A 24,827-nucleotide genomic window follows, 5' to 3' on the forward strand; every position below is an offset into this window, starting at 1 on the left:
AAGAAGAAAGATTTAATTACATATGGTAATTAGCTAAGGACTGCCTAAAGTTTGTAGGCAAAAGACAGGAAGACAAGCACTATTCATGTGTTGTCTCTTAAAGTAGGAAGCAAACCCATGTTTTAACGTAACACTCACTAACCCAGTAGTAATAGGCTCTATTATAAACACTTCAGCTGCATTTCCTGAGCTCACTGTTACTGCAAACCAAAGACATGGGTTCTTTAATTTTTTTCACAGATGAGGAAACTAAGAAATAAAGCAGTTGGGTAACGTGTTCTCGGCACACAGCTAGTAAGCAGCAGAGCCAGCATTTGATTCTGAAGCCTGCTCTCGCAATCACAACAGTGTGGCTAGAAGTATGATATCTTAGGAGGAGATGGCTCAACAACTGCTTACTATTTACAAAAGGGGAATGTTGGGAGTATTCTTTCTTACAGGAGGTTTAATTCAGTCTTTATGTCCAGGAGAATACTCATCCAAACACAAAGTTACCAGGCAGGTGGTCTGCTACTGAGTTTCAAAAACAAACTCAGATGACCTAAGGCTCTGCATGTGTGAAGGTTGTGTAAGACGCTAGTCCTGGGCATGGGAATGTGCTCGAACCAAATGGATGGGCTTGCCAGCTGTATAACAATGGGCAGATTACTTGAACATGCAAAACACATGCAGAGGAAAAAAATCTAAGAGTTAAGGAACACTCTGTGACTGACTGCTAAGTATATATTAAAATGTTTGCATTTGTGCTAGGTACAGCATCATATGCCTGTAGTCTCAGCTACTCAGAAGGCTGAGTCAGAAGGATCTCTTGAGCAGAGTTTGAACCTATCCTGGGCAACAAAGCAAGACCCTATCAAAACAAAACCAAAACTAAAAACAACCCTGTATGAAGAAACAGAAAAATGGTTGTGCATGCCTGTAACCTCAACACCTAGGAAGTTAAAGCCAAAGGAGCACCACAAGTTTGAGGTTAGTTTGGAGTATATAATGAGTTCAAGGTCAGTCTGAACTATATACGGAGGTATTTTTAAAGAAAAATCAGAGGCAAAGTATAATCAATATGGCCGATCGCTCATAAGAGCTAATATGTAGCCCAGGATGACCTCTAACTTAGAGCAATCTTCCTGCCTCCCCCTTCCAAGTGCTGGAATTATAGGCATGTGCCACCACACCTGGCCAATATTCTTACAGGGGAAAAAAAATAAAAGTAATTCTTTTTAAAAGCTAAAACATAAGCAAAAGATATAATAGATAATTCATGGAACAGGAAAAATAAATATCAAATGTTCTCAATATCTGTGTCTGTAAAAAATCGTCCTGAATATATTTTTTAAATAGTTTATGGATGGATATGGTCATACACATCTATAATTCAAGCACACTGGGAAGCTAAGGAGGTAGGATCAAAAGTTCAAGCCCAGCCTGGGCAATTTAGTGCTTGAACAAGACCCTTTATCAAAATGAAAAAGAAAATATGTTAGGGACATAGCTCACTGCAAAGGTCCCAGGTTCAATCCCTAGTACCACAAAAAATTTAATTTATGGATAATATCAGTGTATGCTTATAAAGCAAAGTTTGGAAAGACACACAAGGACAGTATTGGTAACAGTAATTGTGCCTCACGAAGGAAGGGAAGGAGCCCAGTGAAGAAAATATAGGAAAGCGAGCTCCAGCCTGAGCACCGTTTCTCCAGCAGCTAGCTTTGCACAGCAGGCTCCCACAGATGCACTACACAGGCAAACTACAGATGACATGACTATATCTGACCTCTGAGAAAGGCAAACCACCTTGGTGCAAAAAAGTAGGGTTCATGAGACTAAAATGATATTCATAGACAAAGTCTTAAAAGGTGCTAAACAATCAGAAAGCAAAATAAACAGTAAATAACACTAAGGAACATAAAACAATACCTTATCTTGCTACCTATACAGTAAAATTCGGATACAGAGAATGCTTCTTCATCCTTCAGATCTATTTGCAGAAGTCTAACTATAAATTAATAGATAATCTAAAAAAAAATAGGTTTTGAGTCAAAACTTCCTCCTGACCCTAATACATACCATGCCACAATAAAGAAATCCACACATCTGCCTTTAAGACACACAACAGTAGTACGTCATGGCCCAGATTAATGAGCACTATTTAATAAGATAGGTAGCAGTTTACAAGGCTCAAGAAAAAAATAATAAGAACTATTAATAGGATACCTCATAAAAACTTCACGCATTTCAACATTAACCAATTTTTCTAACATTCTTTATACTTGGTGTCTTAGTTACTTTATGCTCCTTGCTGAGACCAAATACCTGAAGCCCAAGTTGGGAAAGGAAAGGTTTATTTCTTACAGTTTTTGGAGGTTTCAGTCCACACTCAGTTGGCTCCAAGACAGGTGGGCATGGCTGGGCTGCAGTTCATGGCAGCCACAAACAGCAACAGGAACTAGCAAAGAGCAAGACACACCTTCTTCCTGCCATTACATCACATCCTGGCTCCACCCCTATGTGGGTGTAGCACTGACACCATCAATCCAAGCGCTAGACAATGAACCAATCACAAATGCACAATGCAAACTCATGAGGCCTGGGGGACACAGACATAAACCATGATACCTGGCTTCTTCAACAAACAATATATCAACCTACGCAGGGCTTTATTAAAATTAATAGGAAGCAAGCACAGTGGTGAATGTCTGCAATCTTAGTATTCTGGAAGGAAAGGAGAATCCCAAATTCAAGCCTAGTCAGTGCAATTTGGTGACTTAAAAAAAAAATCAGCAAGTGTTTGGCATAATCTTCACCACTACAGTTACAGTACTTTACAACACAGGTTCATGCCAGGCATGATGGTGCTATCACCTTAGTCTGGAGGCTAAGGCTGGAGGACTGTAAATTAAAGGCCAGTCTGGGCAATTTGGCTTTTAGTGGTACACACCTGTAATCCCTGAAGCACAGAGGCATGAGGATCACCTGGGTTTGAGGCCAGCCTGGGATACACAGTGAGTTCAAAGCCAGGCTGTACTACACAGTGAGACACTGTCTCCAAAAAACTAACTAACTAACTAAATAAATAAATAAAAATTAATTAGATAATACTGTTAAGTTTAGAATAAGATCATGAGGTATATCTGAGGCCGATCTAAATTTAATGTGTGAACTGCAGAGCAAGACATCTAAAAAAAAAATCCTTAAAGGTTCCTGATAACATTTCAACTCCCAAGTTCAACTGGTTATTTTCCTTATCACTCTTGTTGACTATGTCACAGACCAGACCCAGCTGACCATCTCCTGCTATCTAAAAGTTTCTCTTGTTCCTGGACACCCAGGTCAATACTCTCTCCCAATTCTTTCTATCCACAAATTTCAGGGAATTAGCCCTCTCTTCTGCAAAGCCCATCAATTCATGCAAACCACTAAACTGATGTATTCCCAATTCATAATTTTCAAAACCTCTGTGTATGCAGACATAAAAGACCTTTCACATTTTAATACACAGTATTTATGATGGTTGTTAGGAATGTTATCTTGTCTAATGGCTGTATGAACCAACTATATCCACCAGTAGCTTCCAAATCTGTACTAATGCCTAAATCTCTCCAGGTCATTCATACATTTGTAACAGCCCACATCAATTTGACAGTATCCCTGTCTCTACCTGGATTCTCCCCCAGCAATCCAAAACTAAAACAGATCCAAAATTAACTTTTCTCCCTCTTCAAGCCCACTTCTTCTTCCTCTTTTCTTATGTTAATGAAGCATCTCCGGTGGAAACTGCATGCCAAAACCTGTTGGAAGCACCCTACACTCAATGATTCCTTTCCCTTAGGGTCACAATCATTTACTATCATTACAAACAAAATTTGGCTGCACTATTATTAAACACTTTTGTCACCTGGCAGGCAGTGAATTGTATATATAACAGTAATCCCAAGTATTGTAATCCTCTATTTAATTTTCCTCACAATCCAACAAGTTGTATTTGTAATCCCATTGAGACATCACTGTAATCCCAACAAATTAATTCCAATCTACCACCACTAATGCAACCATTAAAGAATAAGGATACCATGACATATTCCAAATTAAAGGCAGCCAAGGGGTCCTAAATCCAATCCCCGAAAGGATGTGCTGACAAAGGCCTTGATCCTAAGCCACTCCCAGAATTTATTATCTTGTGAAGAAGGTGGTAGCTCAGGGATGAGTGACAGTGAGGAGGGTAGGAATTACATGAGTAACTTGAGCTGGCTAGCCAGGTGAAAGAGATATGCAGAAAGATCAGTTCACATAATCTAATTAAGGTAGCAGCTGAATTTTTTATGGTGGCTGTCGCTTGGGTTTCCGATATGCAAACTCTTGTGTCCTGGGGAGTCATAGCCTCTTTACCTTGAGGCTCATACCCAGCTGACATTTCTGGAGCTATTGACTCTAACATCCTACTGTGCTCATATCCTGAGAACACTATTCGAGGAAACAGGACTGTTTGTTGGCTTTAGAGAGTACATACCAGTACCTCAGCTTGCCCTATTTGCAATGCTTAGAGCCAATTCAAGACAGAAGGAAATATCATAGCCAGCTCTCTACATGTCAGTGTAAGGAAATAAGTCTCCAAATAAAGTCACAGTAATTATTTTGCCTTCAAGGGGAGTCACTGGCCTTGTCTCCCACATACATTATTTCTAATAAGCTTACAAAAAATATTTTTCACTAATTTCACAGCTAAAGAAAGTAGCCATGCCTCAAGAAAGCTTAAGTTCACAGATACACAAGTAACAGGGTTCTGATGCCCTCTGGAACCCAATCTGTCTGACATCGTGTCACAGAGAGCTCTTGCCATCTGAAAGGCTGCCTTTCTACTTCGGGGGTCTCCCCCCCACCCTTACTTTGTTGACCAGTGTCACCACCTTGATTCAGAATCTTGCAGATTATCATAAGAGTTCCTGATTCTAAGACTCTTGGGGGGGGGGGAGTTCCTGATGACTTCAATCTAGCCTTTAAGATCCAATAGAGTGATCTAAAAATGATCTTAAAAAAAAAAAAACTGACAACTCTTCTCTTCACCACAGAGCAAAACCCCTACACATCTCTAATCACAACCAGGCTTCAACCCAGCATGGGATCTGGGCCAACTCAATTGACTTCACTGCTATCCAACAATACCAGTCATTAACTCAAACTTTAGTGTTTGCTGTGAATATTTCTCCTCACGTCCCACACCTCCAAGGCAAACTCTTTGTCTATTGTTCAACTATTATTTTGTGAAGTCCATCCAAACTCAATACATCCCTCTTCAGCACACCCTGTATGTATACAATATACTGTAAATATAAGAGTAAAACTTGGATTGCGAATAACTTGTTCTCTGAGTGTTCTGCCAGACACACAAACATTTCTAGTAAATTACAAGTACACAGGCTGTGATGCCAAATGTCACATGATCATAACTGGGTTAATGGTTTCTCTCTGCCTGCCTCCTTCGTCTCTCCCTCCTCAATCTCCCCCTGCCTCTAATCTCTCTCTCCCTCCTTTTCCATCTCTCTCCCTCTTCCTCTGCAAGACTGTGGGTGATTATCTCCTAACAGCAAGAGGTTACTGAAGGGATCTCATCTGTGTAAGAGGGGAAGAAAAAGGTGGAGGAATCCCTCACCTCAAATGACATTAGGGAGATGTGTAAAATGTGGGTAACTGCAAATTTTGTAGGAAAGCACCACTCAAATAAGGCTGTGGCAGTGTGAGCAATGAATCTGTTTAACAATATAATGTTACATTTCCAAGAAATCTTCAAAAAGAAGCAAAAGCAAGTTCCTTGTTCAAGTTGCAAGACAATAAAAAAAAAAAACCTCCACTGAGGTGATAGCAGCAAATCCATTAATGACAGTAAAAGTTGGTCTACACAATGACCCTCTTGTCTCTCACGCCAGACGCCGGCCACTAGGTTTTTTAAGCTAAGTGCAGGTTAATTTATTTTTCTTTGTCTTTTGTATGTTCCTTATTACTTCGTATTGTATTGTATTACAATATTGTAGCCATGTTTGTATGCTTATTTTCAGGTTGTAGAATGAGTCATTTGAGTTTCCATTATATCTTATAGGGAAATTTCCTTTAATATACAAGTGCTGTACATTACAATCATGTTTCTGGAACAAACTATGTTCACAAACTAAAATATTTAGATATAGACACTGCAGGTATTCTTTCTAGTCCAAAGCATAGCTTAAGCTGAATGAACAGTTCAGTGTACAGAATTGATAAACGTTTGGTTTTCATACACAAACTTAAAATTTCATGCAATACTTATGATGTCTGGAGTAAAATTATCAGCTTCTATTTCTCATCACACCTTCCCCTTCATGAATTCAACCTTCAGTAATGTCTTCAAAGTTATGAAATATCCCTCTAACACTATACCAACTTAAATTCAGAGATAAACCTGCAAAAGTCTACTGACGTGTAGTGTGAAAGATACCTTAACAGTCACTCCATTTCTCTTTTCTACTTAGAATCATAAAATCTTAGAAATGAAAGGGACAGGAAGGTTGATTTTAACTTCCAACCCAATGAACAATCCTTTCTTCAGAATCCTTGGCAGATATTCAGCAGTGCCTGAATATTAAATTCTTTTAATTACTCTTTAACAGTAAATTTTCCACATTTTTTTTAAAGCAATGACTGAATTTAACACAAATAAGGCTTCTAAAGGGCTATCACGTGAGAGCTAATGAAAAATACTAGCTTTTTTCTTTTCAATTTCTCAATCAATGGTAAAATAATGTGCAAAATCTCAAGCCACATAAAGATAAAAACCACACCAAATCACCTCCAAAGTCATTAAGATACCATTTGTACCAAGTCAGTGAAGCTCTGTAACAGTTATAATGGAATCAATGTAACATTCTGTTTAACTTCAAACTGGGTTTGCAACAACAAATAATCTCAACACCACACCCCGATAGGCCTAGGATATAGTCCAGACAATTCCCTGGCAATTCCTAGCAGTCATTCTTAGAGGCTCTTTTCAAAATACCCAGGGGCCCTCTGCCTCCACTACCATCACTATAGAAGGTGTCATGATTGGGCAGCACAACATTCTGCCACAGATGGTACAGTGTTTGTTGAGTTAGTGTGAGTCTGACTCAACAGGAAAAAAGTTTAGATTAACTTCAAAAAGATGTAGAAATGATACTCTCAAAACAATTATTACATATTTTGTTTTCTCCAAATCAGAGTTAAGTCTTTTGTTTGATGCATATTCTTCCTTTTTAAAAGAAATTATACTATCTGTAATTATTTGAACAGTACTTCTAAAGTCAGACTAGTTGGAAACTTTCCAAGATCTAAAACCCACAGGTAAAAGATCATAATTTATGTCACTCACGTGAAAAAGTCAATGTTACTCACATACGATATTTCTAAATTTCCCAGATGAATCCTCACCATAAACTGTCACACACTATGACAACTCTGGGCTTCCTGTGAAACACTACAACGTTTATTTCTTTTTGGGCTGGAAGTCTTGTTACGAATAGACTTTTCCCCAGATGTTTCTCACCATCTCATTCTCTGTCCTCTAAACCAAACAAGCAAAGATTTAAAAATAGTAATAAAAAATAAGGGGGCTGGAGATTTAGCTCAGCAGCACAAACGCCTGCCTTGCAAGCAGGCAGTCGTGAGTTCGATCCCCAGTACGGATAAAAAGCAAAAAGACAAAAAATAAAATAAAATAAAATTTGCGTCCGCTCCATCCATCTTTGTCACTGAAAGCCTTTCACCTAGTAAATGCTTCATAACGAGGTTAACAAGATATAATTATATGGACTACCTATACATCCTATGATATGCACAAAATTCGAGAAATCAAAACTTACGGCACACTAAATTCAAATCCATTTTGAAGAAATCCCTCCAGGGCTCAAATGTATGCATTATGCAACAGTCTCCATTCCAGATGTTAATCCCTGCCTGTAATGCTGTGATAAAATCTCAAGGGTACAATCTATTCGGTTCTTTAGTAGTATTTACATGACAACAAAATTAAAGCAAGAATTATCAAATTCTCCGGAACTGGAGAATGACAAATCGTCCACAGGTTCTGAATCACAATGAAAACGTTCCCTTGGATAATCTTCCAAGAATACCTCCCTCCAGCCCCAACCCCCTCAAAATATCCTTTGCCTGGAGCTTAGCCGTCCCGGGCGTGAAAGGCTCCCCGGGGAAGGAAACCTGCATCAGGTGGTTATCGTACAACCGACTCCCACACCAATTTCTCGGGCCGAAGCGCCGGCTAGACGCTCCGCCGCTCCACCGTTCCTCTCCAAGGACAATATAGGAGAAAATGGGATCCGGAGCGAGTCGCGAACCACCCGGGGCTTAGGGCTGCATCCTCCTGGCGCCTCCCGAGGCGCAGGCCGTCGGCGCTGGGAGCGAATTGGCTTGGAACGAAAAGACCCAAACGGGGGGAGGGGCCGGGCGCCTACCTGTTCCGAGGTGGCCACGGGCGCCTACCTGTTCCGAGGTGGCCACGGGCGCGCAAGCGTCAGAGCTCCGGGGACCTGGCCCCGCGGGCGGCCGGAGCGGGGACGGCGACGCCGACGGCAGCGGCGGCGGCGGCGGCTGCGAGGCGCGGGCCACGGAGGGGGCGGGCGGGCTCCCAAGATGGAGGCACCGCGCACCTGGCCTGCGCAGGCCCGAGTCGGGAGACGGCGGGCGGGGGGCTCAGCTCAGCCTCGGCCTCGCACTCTCCCAGACGCGGCGCGTGAGCCGCTGCAGCCGGCGGGAGGCGGGGCCGCGCGAATGAATGTAGCCCGCCGCAGCTCGCGAGCGACCCCGCCCGCCAGGCCGCGAGGTCCGGGTTCGGTGGGCTGCAGCCCCGCGGTCCTGCCGTGACGCACGCACCCCAACACCGCCCTGCCGCCCCGCCGGGCCCCGCCCAGCGCGCGGGGCCCGCAGGTGTGCGACGCCCCCTCAGGGCGCGGACCGGGGATTAGCAGATGACCTTGGTTTAGGCGCAAAAATAGATGCGGATCAGCCTAGGGCGCCTGCGCGGAGTCCCCGAAGCCCCGTAGCGCCCCCGAACGAGTGGACCCCCCTCCCCGTGTAGTCCTCGGAGAACCCTGCAGATAGGATGCTGAGGCCTCCGCCCCGCGCCGCCTTCCTAGACACTTTCTACCCAAGGAGACCACAGGAGAAGCCTGGATCCCAATTCTAGCACAGCCAGAAGACACCACATTCAAAGCCCGAGGCGCAGAAGCTGACCCCTACCCGAGAACAGGCGCCGTCCTCCTCCTGTCCCCTCCCTTCCCCCACACCGCACCGGGGGTCTTGTGTGCCCCACACACCCGCCCTCCAGGAAAACCGGTTCGCCATCATGGAAATGTGGTGGATTTGCTTCAAAGTGATGCCTGTCCTTTAGATGTATTTAGTAGATGTGCTGGGAAACAAGAACTGAAGTAATTTCCAGACTTAAACTCTAGAAAATGAAATCATACAAGTGCTGTGGAGCTGTTTTCATTTCATCCATGTAAGATTGAAATATTTTATGGGAAAAAGCAATGAGAACACTACTGATCTTTCATAAATCTATTAATGATACATAAGATCAATCAGTACTTTGGATTTGACTCCCATTTGTTTTAAATTTTTTGTTTGGTTTTTTTTTTTGGTCTTTTTCCTTTTGATTGGTACCAGGAATTAAACTCAGAACTGCCTGCTTGCAAGGCAGGCGCTTATGCCACTGAACTAAATCCCCAGCCCCTAACTTCCATTTTTTTTTTTTTACAAACACAGTTTTCTGCCTCGACCTCACAATTCTTGTGTATAATTTGTAATAATTAGCAGAAATCTTAATTACATCATTTACCACTTCTAGTGGAATTTAACTAGATCTAGCAGGGATTTTTTTTTCTTTTTTTCTTTTTGAGACAGGGTCTCTCTGCAGTTTACACTGGCCTTGAATTCACTTTATAGCTTAGGCTGGCCTGGAACTCGAAATGATCCTCCTGCCTCAGCCTCCCCAGTGCTGGAATTACAGGCATGAGTCACCACACCCGACTTTAGCTTTATGGTAGCTGACTGTGCATCTCAGTACCTTTCCCTGAGGGATATAGGAAGAAATCTATATGTTTACTCATTTGGTATGGCAAACTGCAAGGTGTATGCACCTGTGCAAAAGTGATGAAATGGAATTTTTATACATTTTGTTGGTTTTATATATATATTTATTCAAGCATCACAGAGGGTCCAAAAGACCCACACCCTTCCCAGAATTTCTTTTTAAGCTTTCTTTTAGTTTTTCTAGTAGAAGGAACACAACTTGGTACAATGGCACATGAATTAGATTTGCAAGTTTTGAGGCAGTTGAAAGTGAATCATCAGATTGTCCAATCATGGATGATAAAGATGATCCACTATGGTAAAGTACATGCTTTCATAACAGAAGGATGGTGCATATGTAAGATGATGATGGTGATGATGATGGCATAGGCTGTGTGAGCCAAAGTTCCTATGACAGTGAAATGGAACAAGAATCGACTGATATAGACATAGGAGATGCAGACCTCCTTGATTCAAATTCAGATGACAAAATGGCAATGTAAGTACATATCTGACTAGTCAAAATGTTGTAATATCACCACCCAACCAATGGAACCATTTAATGCTAGAACTAAATGCAAAAATATAGTGAGGATCTTGGCAGGGGTGAAACATACTGGACAGAATGCCAGCACTCCCTTTCAGTGTTGGAAATTGTAACAGACAAAATGCTACAAGAGGCTGTAAAATACACTGACTTGTTGCTTTTCTCTCATTGCTGAGAAAAATACCCCATACCTATGAGTTAAGGGAGAAAAGGTCTACTTAACTCACAGTCTGTAGAGGTTTGAGTCCATAATCAGCTGGCTCTACAGGCAACAGTTCATGGAAAACAATGGAAAGCAACAAACAAAAAAGAGAAGGACAATCCTCTTTCTGTCCTTTATTTTATATGCAGGTGTGTTGGTTACTTTTCTCTTGTTGCTGAGACAAAACACTTGATGTCCAAAATTAAGGAAAGAAAGGTTTATTTAGCCAATAGTTTGTGGAAATTTCAATTAATACTCAGCTGGTTCCAAGGCAGAGTGGAACATGGCAGAGGGCAACAGTTCATGGTGGCCAGAAAACAGCAAAAGCAACAAGAACCAAAAGGAAGGAGCAAAGAGAGAAGATTTCTATCCCTCATATTGTATGTAGGCTACCCATTCTAGGGTGAGTGTAGACTCACACCCATAATGTCAGCATTTGACCATGAATCAATCACAAACTCTAGAAGCCTGCCCCCATGACTACATGAGGATTTGGGCGACATCTAGGCACAAACCATACCAGCAGGCTACCAGAAGCCTGCCCCCATGACTACATGAGGATTTGGGCGACATCTAGGCACAAACCATACCAGCAGGCTACCTGCCCTATGAAGGGTACAGGACTCATTCCCTTAATGCCAGTATTGGGCCATGAATCAATCACAACCTAGATTCAGCCACCTCTGGAAAGTCCACTACCTGATAACTCTTTGAAGCTCTGGGGGAACACTAAGACACAAACTATAATGTACACAAAGGCTGAAAAACTAAGTGTTCTATATGCACCAATAGCCATAGTCAAAAAGCATTTATATGTCTGCTATACTTAGCAGGGATTTCTCATAGTAACTGTAAGAATGTGAAAGTCATATGGAAAAGCATAAATATTGTATAAAAATTTATGCCCTTATAGATGCAAAGACCTATTTAAATTTAGATGTTTATCTAAGACTCAGCCATCAGGTCTTTATTCATATAGTAATAAACCAAATGACATTGTGAACAGACTTGTTGCTCCCATCTCCCAAACTAAATTGAATGTGACATTACACAGTTGGCTTACCAGTTTCCAGTTTTTTGGAGCCTTCGATGCCTAATACACATGCAAGGCTGTGGCATGGCTGAGGCATAACTAAACTGAGAACAAGAGACATCTCAAAGTGTAAGATAGGCCACAGCTGTGGATACCTGGCTCCAACCCCAGTCGATAAGACAGAGATTGTAACTGCAGGCATTTCACTCCTGTGGTGAAAGCCACCTGGAGACTTTCTCCTAGAAGAGTTCTTCTAAATTATCATAGTCTGTTCTTGGAGGGATCCTTGAACCTCCTCCCAAGGTCTTGCTCAGGTTTCTTGCATTTTCCACTCTAACCTCTTCCTTATTTTATTTTATTTATTTTGTCTTTTTCATTTTTATCGGTACCAGGTATCAAACTCACGACTGCCTGCTTGCAAGGCAGGTTCTTATGCCGCTGAGCTAAATCCCCAGCCCCTACCTCTTCCTTATTTGAATTCTACATAAATATGGGCTACCCAGAGACATTGCTTGTCTTAGCCCCCAGGGTCTCAAACTCTGCAGAGAATTTTGATCCTCCTGGAGCCCTAAAATCGTACTACTTGTCTCACTTATTTAAGTCTTTGCCAGATACTCATTTGGGAGATTGGAGATCTAGGCCAGGTCCCCAGTGCACTTGATGCTACCTTTGCTAACAGCACAAGTTAATCAGCACAGGAATTACACACAGGAACAAAGCAGAAATTCCAAATGAAATGTTGTAATTTCAAAGCAGAATTGTACAATACAATTTTTGGAGAAAGATATAACATTGGCCTTGTACATGACAAAGAAAAACAAACTCGTACTGCTGATGTCAACATTGCATCATGAAGAGAAAATATTGACAGGGAAACCTCAACAAAGCAAAAGCCTGAGATGAAAATCTTTTATAACAGAACCGAGGTGTAATAGATATTGTTGCCGAATTATGCTGCGACTATGATGTTACTCAAAAAACAAAGCATTGGCTAAAATGGCTCTGTTTTACTTGATCCGTAAATAGTTTGATAATTTACAAAGAAAATAAAATGTGCAAAATACCATGCAGAAATTTTCTTATTGGATTGAGACTAAAACTCAGGGGAGATCATTTGCAGCAGAGGAAAAACAAAATGTTCTTGCCCAGGGAACTATGCAAAAAAATTGTGGAACACATTGGTGAGTTGACAGGGGAACAGGTAGTTGCAGCACCCCAAAAATCTACTACAATAACAGGACAACAACATACATGCCGTCAGTGTAAAGGGTACTTGTGTATGGAATATGCAGTTGTCATGTATGAAGACTGCGATGGGTGTGACAGTTGAAGTAAAACTTATTTCTGTGGTAAATGTTTGTATTTGCATTGTAGTTCATGTAAGTTTTTATTTTTGATTTTATCTGTTAGGTTTTATAAGAAGGCCAACACTTGATGTAAAAATGTTTATGTCTGTTCTAAGCACTCATTCCAGATTTGATATTTTATTTTATTGATACCTAATTTCCCTGCTAAGTGTATGTTATACAATGGTAGGACACTCCTGACAAAACAGAAAAAGAGGAGCTGGGAATATATTTCGGTGGCACAAGTGCCTACCTTCAAGTGTGACATCCTGAGTTCAATTCTCAGTACCAAAAACCAAACCAAAACAGAAAAAGAAGTGACAAGACTGCCACATAGGAAAGGAAAGCTAAGTACATATGCTATCGATATAAGCAAAACATGCATTGAGCATGCAGTTATCATGTGTGCAGACTGCCTTAAGTGTGACAGTTGAAGCAAAGATTACTTTTTTGTAGCAGTCTGTTAGTATTTTCATTGTAGTTCATATAAGAATCTATTTCTGCTGTTATCTTTGAGGTTTTTACAGGCAAGTACACAGCTGATATGAAAATGTTGATGTTTATTCTAAGCATACAATACATGTTAAGAACTTCATAATTTATTTTATTGATATTTTGTGTTTCTGTTAAGTACACATTGCATAATATAATAAGAATCTCCTGACAAAACAGCAAAACTAGTAAGATGTCAAGTATATTCTACAAAAAATCCAGGAAAGCAAAATACATGTGCTGTCAATAAAAGCAATATGTGTGTATAGAATGTGCTATTGTCATATGTGCAGACTGCCCTAGCTGTGGTAATTGAAGTAAAGATTATTTTTTTGTAAAGTGCTAATGGTGTTTCATTGTAGTTCATAAGAATTTATTTGTGTTGGTTTTTTTTTTTAGTTTTCATACATCTAAAAAGTCAATGTTCAAATTTTTGATGTTTTTATAAACTGTTAGATACTACAAATTCAGTACTTTATTTTTGTGATTTTTTTTACTGTTAAGTACTCATTTAATAAAATAAACTCATAAAATTAAAGTTAATAATTCATTAATGGAAACAGTCTAAAGAATAAATGTGGGTCTGACAGAGCCGTGCTCCAGTGCCTTTATGACAAAATTAGTGTTAAAATGTTTGAAATGACTGAGTCACCAGAAAGGGTCCATGGAGGTCCCCAAAACGGAGCTGAGGAAACTGGTCTTGCCCCTGCCCATGGGACAGGCTACAAGTCCACTGACAGAAAAGACATTTTCAGGACTTCCCAGCAAGAGGCATAAAGTGATCTATTAGAATGTAAAGTACACATTCAAAGAGATAGCATGTCAGCCCTCAAGAGAGAGGCACATTAGTTTCTAGAACCGGGAATACATCCGTTTGCTATGACTTGTGTTTAGATGTCCTCCCAGAGCCTCATGGAGTCCTAGGTGGGGGTTTTCATCCCTAGGTAAGGATGGCTGGCTCTAGAATGTGTGATGCTGGAATTGAATCCTGGTGCAATGCTAGGCTCAAGGGCACTAGGATGAAGGGTGTGAGTACTACTTACCCTAAGTAGTCTGGATAAAATGTAAGGGGCAGAAAAACTGTTAAGGCCCCTGTTGCTTTTGCTATCTTGTGGATGCCATCAACTGTTCTTCTCTCTGATGGCCCTCTTCGCAGTCACCCAGCTTTGGAGCCAACCTCTTGTGGACTGACACCTCTAAAAACTGTGAACTAAACAAACATTTCCCCCCTTAACTTTGAGTGTTAGATTTTGTCTCAGCAAGGAGACAAGTAAGACAATGTTTGTTCCTGAGGGGGTGGAAAAGCTATGGAATTTGTGGATCCATAAAAAGTTCTGTCTTGGTTTACAAGAGAACAAGAATGGCCCACCCACAGGTAAAAGGGTAAGGACTCATTTTACGGGTGAAAGGATAGCCCATTTCACAGGAGAAATTGGGGGCCAGTCTATTACTTTCCTAAGGTCAGCTTTCTGCCTTTTACCTACTCAACTAAGGTAATTTATAGACCTGAAGTATTATAGACAGCTGGGTTAGGCAGAAATATTATAGACAGTCAAGATGATGCTGGGGCTGCCTGGGAGTCAGGGCAAAGATGAAACTTATTAAAACTGTGGCCAGATGCACATCTGTTAGAGGCATCTCCTCAAGATACAGATGGAATGACCAGGCCTGGGATAAGTAGTGACAGACACCTAGTCTAATACAGCCTAGACAGACATCAGTCACCTCAGTGGGTGGTCAAGACCCTCAGACTCATCCGTTCCTAGAAAGCTCTTTGTTCCTCCCATGTACAGTACCCTTATTACTTGGCTTGCTTCCTAAAGATTTTAAAGATACAGGGCTCTGAACCTGCCCTTCTCACCAGTAAATTGTACTCCTTCTATCCTCAAGGAAGAAGTGGTACTGTGAGAAACAAAGCTCAACTTCAAACGCTTGTAGATGATTTGCATTCTGACACAGCCTGTCAAATGGGCAGGCTGACAAACAATGGGAATACACATCCTACATTGCCCACCTTGAAGACAGGCAGATTAGGATGATCAGACTGGGAAGTGGGAGTGATTTTTTAATTACAAAGTTCCAGGACAGTAAGTACCCAAAGCTCTTTATGTGGAACCAATCAGAAAGTGTTATCTTCAGTTCTTCTCACAAGAACTGGGGCCAGTTTTGATAGAAGGCCTTGACCTGACCTCAGCCTGAAATGAGGAAGGTACAAAGATGGCCATCGTGAGATCTGGGTCATCATGCGCTCTTCACAGGAGTCTTCTTTCACCCTTCAGAGTCTACTTTTACTATTTTGAATTGGCCCACAATCTCTCTGCAGAACGTATTTCTGTTCTTTTCCACTTTTCATAAAGTAAAATTTTGCTACCTTATATTTGTCTTGACCAATGCTTTACTCACAGAAAGAACCTAGAAACTACCTCTGGAAAGAGACGCCAGCACCCCAAAACCTGGCTACAAAGATACTCCCAAGATCCCAAACATATTCCCAGCTCTACATTGTGGTATATTACTTTCTCCAGAGGTCCCTTATTTTATTTTTTTGAGAGTGTATTGCCTAATTTCTGCTGATTAAAACCTTCCCCATGCTTTGTTACTGACTGGTCCTAAACTTCAATTTCCGCAATGAGAATTAGGAACCCTTCAAACATTCTATGTTTAGGGTGGCTTATGTCCTTCATGTCAGCTGTAGAGACCTCCTCAGACCCCATCCAGTGAGACCTTGAGCACAAATGTTACTCAATGCTCATACATTTGTTAATTAATTCTATTTAGAACTATTTTTTTTACAACATCTGGAGCGCTGGACTTTGTCAAACAAAACAGTTCTCAGTCTTCAAATGACACCCGGCTGCCCTTAGAACTGAAGGGCGCATAGGAGAATTGCTGTGATGATAGCGTTCCTGGGATGGCGTTTTGAGATGCTCTCCTCACCGTAAGATCAAATGTGAGAACTGCAGCCTTAACCCTGACAGCGCAGTATTTCCTTGAACTCCCTTGTTATTTTCTTGCAGTTTATCAATAAACCTCTAACTTTTCTATATTCCTTGACTATTGGTAAATTCTTGTTACCATTGATGGCACCAACTTCTCACATACTGCCCCTCTCGTGAGTGTAATCATCATGTACTGCAAACATGTACTAGTAACAACAAATTTTTAAAAAAAAATAGTAGTGTACTCCCTTAAACATAATTCTGTACTGTGAAGCTATGAAACATATCCAGTACACCATGTTTTCATACTTAAATGATTTCCAACTTAATGACTTAGGGAGACCCTGCCTCAAAATTGAAAATTTTAAAAAGGACCATGAATATAGCCCAGTGTGAAGGCCTTAGGTTCAATCCCCAGATCCCTCCATATAAAAAGGAAAAAGAAAGAAGTTATAAGGCTTTCTCTGATATATAGTAAGCAAAATTTTATAATCTATTGGTTTTTTAAAGGTGCATTTTTTCTTTTCACATCTTTTAGGGATAATTGTGGTCTGAGTTCTTGTTGTTTTCCAGGCTTTTAGAGAAAATTGTAAGTTTTATTTATATTCATTTAGTGAATAGAAAGAAACATTTCTTGCAAAAAGTTTTATAGACAATTTTGACAATCTGGTAAGATTTTAAAAGGTAGAAGTGAGCCCCGTTATATGTTTTACATTCATAAAATCAAAATGAGAAGTTTTTTATGACTGAGACAGCCTATGTAGGGAAAGAAAAAAATAAAAAGAGACACAATAATAATTAAAATTTGTACTCTAAAAAAGAATACAGCTTCTAGGTCCAAGTTGAAGTTACCTAAGGTGATCCATATCAAAATTCCTTTGGTTAAATTTAGGCTTTTTTCCTTCTAGATCCATGGTATCAAAAATTTCTCAAGAAAACTAAGAGGTCATAAACTGGGTTAGTTAAAAAAAGTGAAGAGCAGCAACCTCATGCCAAGATAAAGGAACAGGTTGAAAAATCAAAAAATGGTTTAAATTACCTATCTAAAAACCAAACTGGAACCACTCATACAGAATGAGTGAGTACTCCCCTAAAGGGCTAGGTCACCCATTCTCCTAGGTTTCCACTCTTCAAAAGAAATATAAATGTACCTGATCCCCAAAAAGTCTCATCTTTGCATACTTGCACTCCACATGTGAGTGTATACCACTAAAATTTCTGCCTAATAAACTCTTCCTGAGCCACTCGGTGCATCCTAAAATTTCTTTCTCTGCAACAAGAGTCAGGAGCCCTACCATCCTGTTCTATGGAAGGGTTGGGCAAAACCTTTTCAGGAGGTATAGGGTGGGGTGAGGTGTCGGAGTTCTTTAGCCGTAACATGCAGTGTTCCTTATATTACAGACAGAGAGTGACCAAGTTGCTGCTCACAAAACAGAGAGCAATAAATTTGTATGGATTCGTTAGGGTGGGATAATGTGTAAGAATTGTCACTGGTCAAGGACCTGGTTTCAAAAGATATTTTTTCATGTGGAAGACCACTGGGTGCTCACCATCAACTCATCATAGAGACTGTTGACTTTTTGTGTATTTGGAACCATCATTCTGAATGAAACAATTTGACTTTGCAGTTGGTTGATTAACAGATGATCAACTTTGCTCAGGAACTGAGTAACTCAACTCTTCTGCCAGGTATTCTTATCTTGTATAAATGCCCTGTCTTTGTAATAGGGCATGAGACACTCAGTGCTTGGGCTGCTGAAAAAACATGAGGTTGGAGTAGGAGAAACACACACCAGCTCTGCCAGACAATAGACCAAATCAAACTTGTATCATAGCCTTGGAACAGACAATTTTTCAATGTTTGACATATCCATGTGCAGAGCTGAGAAGAATCTGACTCAGGGTTTAAGCCAGCAAAGGGGGCAGACACATTATGAAGATAGAAATTCTGAGATTTTTAGCCACTCCGGTCACACATCAGACATCTGGGGGCCCATGTGGAGAGCCCATATTCTCAGCAGAGATGGCCTTCAATGCCCAGGGAAAAAACCCATGCAACTCTTTTCATAACCCATATGTCAGAGGTGTAATCTACAGCACATCTACTGGGAAAGTAATCATGCATTGTCTAGCTGTGTGACTTCTGAATTTAGTGATTTTAAGTTGACTAAGTAATAAAGATACAGGGATTTTACTCTTTGCAAAAATTTCTCACTTCATGCAAACACCCTATTTTTGTGGTTTTACTAGGGTCTCATGATGAGTGTATTGAAATGTTCCATGCTACAGTGATCATAATTTTTGCACCAGGGGCTTATTTTGCAATTTTAGCCTTCTGTCCCACCATTGCAGTGTCTAACTATCTCAGCATGGGGTTTAAGTTTAAGGACATAGTTCCTGATATGTTTAGCATGGGTTTAAGAGAAATAGCATGCGGTGTTCCTTATATTACTAGTGAAAAAGAACAGATTCACATTCATGGTACATACAGCAAGCTGCCTAGTCAACATCCATTTTCCTCCTTCTTTGAACAAACTCAGTTTTTCCAGGGGGCAACATGCCTACCTGAAACTCTTCTCCCCTGGGCTACTCTTCTTGTAGCTGGAATAGTACATGGCCATTTTAACCACTAACCTATAACCAGATTATGAGGTATGGTTTCCAAAAGAGTATTTGTTTTTCCAATTAAAAAGGACAACTTCAACTAGCATGTACTTTTTGCCCTTTGTGCTCTTTCCTTCCTGCCTGGAAGGAGGACTTAAGTTTAGGAACAGATCAGCTATTTTGTGATCATGAAAATGAAACTTACATAGCAGAGGTCGGAGATAGAAACCTGGGCCAAAGCAAGCAGCCCAGCTCCTTGGTAAGCAGCTGTGGCTCAGGCAAGTGGCGGCTGCCCCAAGGGGAGAGCCACCCAGTGTCTCCCACACCAGTTGGAACTTGGGGCCTTGTGAAACAAGCAACCAGCCCAGCTCCCTGGTAAGCAGCCCTGAGCCTACTGGCATGCGGGCTGAGAATCAAATATAATTTCTGCTGCCCTCTCCACGCCCGTTAGCAAATGGGAGCCAGAGGTCTGCACATCTCTTGGAAGGATGACTATATGCAGTATAGCAAATAGGGGGGATTTCCTTTTACCATCTCTTTGAAGGCAAATATTGTTATCACTGTTTTGCTTTGTTCTGATTGATTGTATTGCTCTATTCAATATTCTGTTTTGATAAGTTCTATGGAGTTCTGTATTTGGATTGATTTTGCTATACCTGATTGAAAAGACAACTATTGCGAAGATAACGAGATATACTATGGCACCTATTACTGTTATCCTGGTAACCTGTTGTGATATTCTGTACCAATTTCACTACACTGTCTCAGCTAGATATGTTCTGTTGTGTTTTACTATCTTCAAAAAAAAAAAAAAAAAAAAAACCTGGGACAATGAGGTTGTCATGGAGTTTCTATACCAGCTCCAGACCATACCACCATTCTCCTTTGTTGCTAGCAACAAAGAACAGCCTAACTTATATCAAAGTTAAAAACTATGTCTATGGGCCAGGGAATTAGCTTAGTGGCATAAGTGCCTGCCTGACAAGTGCGAGGTTGTGAGTTCAATCCCCAGAACCAAACAACAAACAACAACAACAACAACAACAACAAAACTGTGTCTTTGGTACAGAAGAAAAAAAAGAACAAATCTGTAGCTTACCCTAAACACATACATACCCTATCCTTTGACTTTGCCTCTGGACCAAGTAACTGTCTTGCAGAACTTAGTATTCTCCACAATTTACCTACCTAGAATTTAATGAAGACTCATAAAACCCTGACTTCAAACTTTATCCAGGCAAAATGGTACACGCCTATAATCACAGCTACTCAGGAAGAGTGTAAGTTTGAGGAAAACCTGGGAAATATAACAAGACACCAGTTGCAAAGAAAAGGAAAAAGAAGGAAGGGAAAGGAAGGTAGAAGAAGGAAAGGAAAGGACATTTTATATTCATTTAGTGGGTGTGACTTTATTCATATCATGCATTGTCTTGGTAAGTCCCTAACTGTACAGTGAGACAGGTAGCAGGTAATTGTAATAATGTAGAAATAAGTTACGGCATTAGTTATCACCATTCCAAGTAAAGAAAGACAGAAAATAGACCATGAAGCAAGCCTTAGCAAATTTAAAAAATAAATTTCTTGCATCTTATCAGATCATAATGGGATGAAACTAGACACCACTATCAATACAAACCACAGAAACCATACAAACACATAGAGATTGAACAATTCACTTTTTTGAATGATTGGTGGGTTTTTGAAGAAATCAGGAAGGAAATGCAGAAATTACTAGAATCAAATGAGAATGGAAATACAACAAAGGCAGTTCTTAGAGCAAAGTTTATAGCTATGAGTGTCCACATCAAAAGAGCAGATCTCAAGTAAATTAATCATTCATTTCAAGATCCTACAAAAATAAGAACAAACCAAAACTAAAGCAACAAAAGGAAAGAAATAATAAAGATCAGAGCTTAAGTTAACTAGAACAATAGACAGGATCAATGAAATGAAGATATGATGCTTTGAAAACATAAGATTCATAAAGCCTTGGCCAAATTAACCAAAAGTAAAAATCTTTAATTATCCTGTTGTGGCTACCTCAATTACTTTGTGAAAAGAGCCAGGAGTCAAATGATGCCAGCTCCTGTGAATAAGGCAGATGAGAATATATTGTAATTTTTTTATCAGCCTACCTTTCAGATGGATGACAAGTAGCACAAAATTTCAATATATTTTTTTATCACACTATAAAAGACACTCACAAAAGAAGAATTCCAGAACTGCTTCAGAAAGTGGCAAGCAAGATGGGATAAGTAAGTTTGAATCAAGGGTGAGTAGTTTGAGGGAGACTAAAGACAATGTGTCTTTCACTGTAATAAATTTTTTAATTTAAGCAACCACCATATCGTCTGATCACTCTGCACTGTGTGTGCTTAATGAAGTACTATTCGGTCATAGATAAAACAATGATTCATCATTTTCAGGAAAACAGATGGACCTGGAGATCACTGTGTTGAGTAAAAAAAGCTGGCTCAGATGACAAATACTGCATGTTCTCCCTAATATGTAGAATCCAAAAAAAAGATGAAAAAAAGGTAGATAGGAACTATTACTAGACAAGAAGAAAGGGAGTAAGGGGAGGGAAATAAAGATAGGTAATAGAGAAGATAGATAAGATCAAAATATATTACATGAATTGAAACTCTCTCCAAAAATGTGAAACTGGGCGGGTGGGTGGAGCAAAGGGGGCCTTAGGCAGATGAAAATGATCAAAGTATGCTATGTGCTTAAATGAATCTGCCAAAAAGAAACCCACTAGTCTGTATAACCAACATGCACCAATAGGAAAGAGGCAACCCAACAATAAAAAGCAGACGGAAAAGTATAATTATACTTTTTCTCCCTCTAAGGCAGGGTTTTGCTGACTCACTAAGTTACCCTAGGCTGGCCTCAGATTTGTAATCTTCCTGTCTCAACCTCCCAGTCTTGGAATTACAGGCTTGCACCATCATGCTTGGTTTATAAATTTCATTTTTTTAAATTAAAAACAAGTAGAAGAATCAAGATATAAAGAAGGATTCTAAAATTAGAGGATGTAGGGGCTGGGAACACAGCTCAGCAGTGCAGTGCCTGTCTGGTAAGCATGAGATCCCGAGTTCAGTGCCCACTACCTAGAAGAATAACAGAATGTAGTCTGTATATTTTAGATATCAACCTGGCAATACATATCAAAAGTGATGAAAATGTGAATGTATTACCCATAATATCACCCTATAAACTTATCCATGGAAATATTTTAAGAAGAAAAAATTATGTGCATAAAGATGTCACTGAAACATGTTGTTCTTTAAAGGAAGCCAAAATGTGCAAATACCATGGATGTCTAATAGTAGGCACATTACTATAAATGAAAGAAAGATACATTTTTCAGCTATCTTACTGTAATCAACAAGGGTTTCTTAGTCATTTCCCTTGTCCCTGGGACAAAATACCCAACACCTACAATTTAAAGGAGGAGAGTCTTATTTTGGCACACAATTTCAGAAGATTCGGTCCATGGTCTACAGTTTCTAAGGCAGAAACACCATGGAGGATTGACCTGGGCAGAAAATGGCTACTCACCTTATGCAAGCCAGAAACCAAAGAGGAAAATGAGAAGCAGGGACAATAATATCTCCCTCCACATAACACCCCCAGTGATCACCTCCAGCCTGGCCCCATCTCCAATAGCTCAGTCAGTTACTGAACTCATCACTGAATGAGTCCACCCGTGAGGATAGCGTCACCATGTTTCAATTACCTTCCACAAACATGAGAAGATGCGGGACATTTTAGATCTAAACCATAAAAATGGCCCTTTTAAAAAGTACTAACACAAGTACTAAATATTATACGTAAGTGACCTCTCTTATTTGATCTCCACAATACCTATTTGAAGTACTGTTATCCTCATTTCACAGAGAGGAAATCGACTTATCAAAGTGAAGAAATTGACCTAAGGTTCTGAATTACTCTAGACTTTAGAGGATGAACTATCAACTTAGTTGTGCTGCTTCTCAGTCAGTACTCAGCTTCCAGAAGATACTGCATTGACACCTTTTCTCCTAGTATTTATACATTTGTTAAGTACAGACCCTGTGAAGTGACAGTGGTAGATGGGACAGATAGAGACAGTACAGAGGTAGCCTGAGGACCTGTGACACACACCAGCATGTGAGCAGTTGAGAACTGAAGCTGGAGGCTCAGGCAGGACAAGCTAGTCTTTTTAAGAAATCCTGGCCAGTCAGGGACCAAGCCTGAGGACAGTGGTGACTCACTTAAAAAGTTTAAGTCTAAGGAAGACAGAACCACATTTATTCGTTAATAAAGAGATGAAAGCCTGGTCTAGAGCCAACAGCATGAAGAGAAGTTAATGGATTCTAGAACTCAAAGGTGGAAAGTAGACTCAACAGGAGCTGAAAAATGTGCAACATAATAGAGAAGCAAGACAGCCAGGTTTCTGCTCGATCCACTGGCTACGCTGGTGTTTTTACTAAAAGAGACATCACTGCAGAATGAGGACTTGGTGAGAGAAAGTATAGTCATGAGTTTAATTTTGTCACTGAATTTTATGGGCTTGTGAGCTACCCAGGTGGGGACATCCAAAATAGTGAGGTGTCTAGGATGGTGCTCAGGGGAGATATCTACACTAAAGGTTTGCATAGGGAGGGTACTGGAATGATGGAGCTGGCTTAGAAAGAATGGGGAAGAAAAGAACTGGCCCAGCTGAGTTCTCATAGGACCACAACGACCAGGATAGGGATCCTAGATGTGGTCAGATACAAGAAAGGGTATGGGGACATAACTGGGTGTGGTGGCACATGCTTGTAATCCCCACACTTGGGAAGCTGAGGCAGGAGAAGTGCTATAAATTTGAGGCCAGCCTAAACTACACAGTGAGACTACATCTCAAAAGAAAGAAAGAGAGAGAAGGAAAGAAAGAAAGAAAAGAAGGAAGATGCCACAGAAACTGAAAGGAAATCATGAGTAGAGATGAATGCTCCCTTTATGATTTATAACTTATCTAAAGGAAAAAGTTAATGGTGAGCACAAGACGACTTCCATACTGTCGGCAATGGCAAACATTGGCAGTAGGGAAAAGGGGGGGATCCATGGTGAAGCGGTTGTTAGATCATGTTATCGTGTCCAGTAGAAGAGAGCTGTGTGGCTTTAGATCATATTTCTGAGGTGACATGGGAAAATGCCAAGTAGAAAAAGCATCTGTTTAAAAAGTGTGATGCCACTTTAATTTATAGAATTATGCTAAATTACATAGATATATTCAGAATACTTAAGCTAGAGGGACATACACGAAATGTTAACATCAAAAGTTGGAGATGAAAAAAAAGTTGCAGATAGATTAGAAAGAGGCAAGACAGGGTACAGAGATTGCCAGATGGATAATTTTTATTTTGTTTGTTGTATTCTTCTCATTTTTCATGGTGAACATATAGTCCTTTTATAATAAGGAAATTTAATGGATTTTTGGCTAAGAAACTTGTGGTAAGTAGTATATAATATGCAGTGACTGCATGTACTTATGGAAACTAAGCAGCAATATATAAATATGAATGCTGTAACATCAAATTCTAACAAGTTA

The 24,827-nt window shown here is 40.2% G+C and overlaps 1 long non-coding RNA gene across 15 annotated transcripts in view; it reads right to left on the reverse strand.

Annotated features, from left to right (window-relative positions):
• Positions 1 to 9,035, reverse strand: part of LOC134478147 (uncharacterized) — a 71,643-nt gene extending 62,608 nt beyond the window's left edge. For 9 of the 15 annotated variants that reach the window (XR_010050598.1, XR_010050595.1, XR_010050608.1 and 6 more), the window contains exon 1: positions 8,469 to 9,035. This is a non-coding gene — a long non-coding RNA (uncharacterized LOC134478147). The remainder of the gene's footprint in view (positions 1 to 8,468) is intronic. The other 6 variants (XR_010050605.1, XR_010050606.1, XR_010050596.1 and 3 more) reach the window with 1 other exon arrangement.
• Between the last annotated feature and the right edge of the window lie 15,792 nt (positions 9,036 to 24,827).

Source organism: Cavia porcellus, unplaced genomic scaffold (genome assembly GCF_034190915.1).
Source record: "Cavia porcellus strain 051 isolate PalLab524CR breed Dunkin Hartley unplaced genomic scaffold, mCavPor4.1 scaffold_11, whole genome shotgun sequence".
Taxonomy (NCBI): domain Eukaryota; kingdom Metazoa; phylum Chordata; class Mammalia; order Rodentia; family Caviidae; genus Cavia; species Cavia porcellus.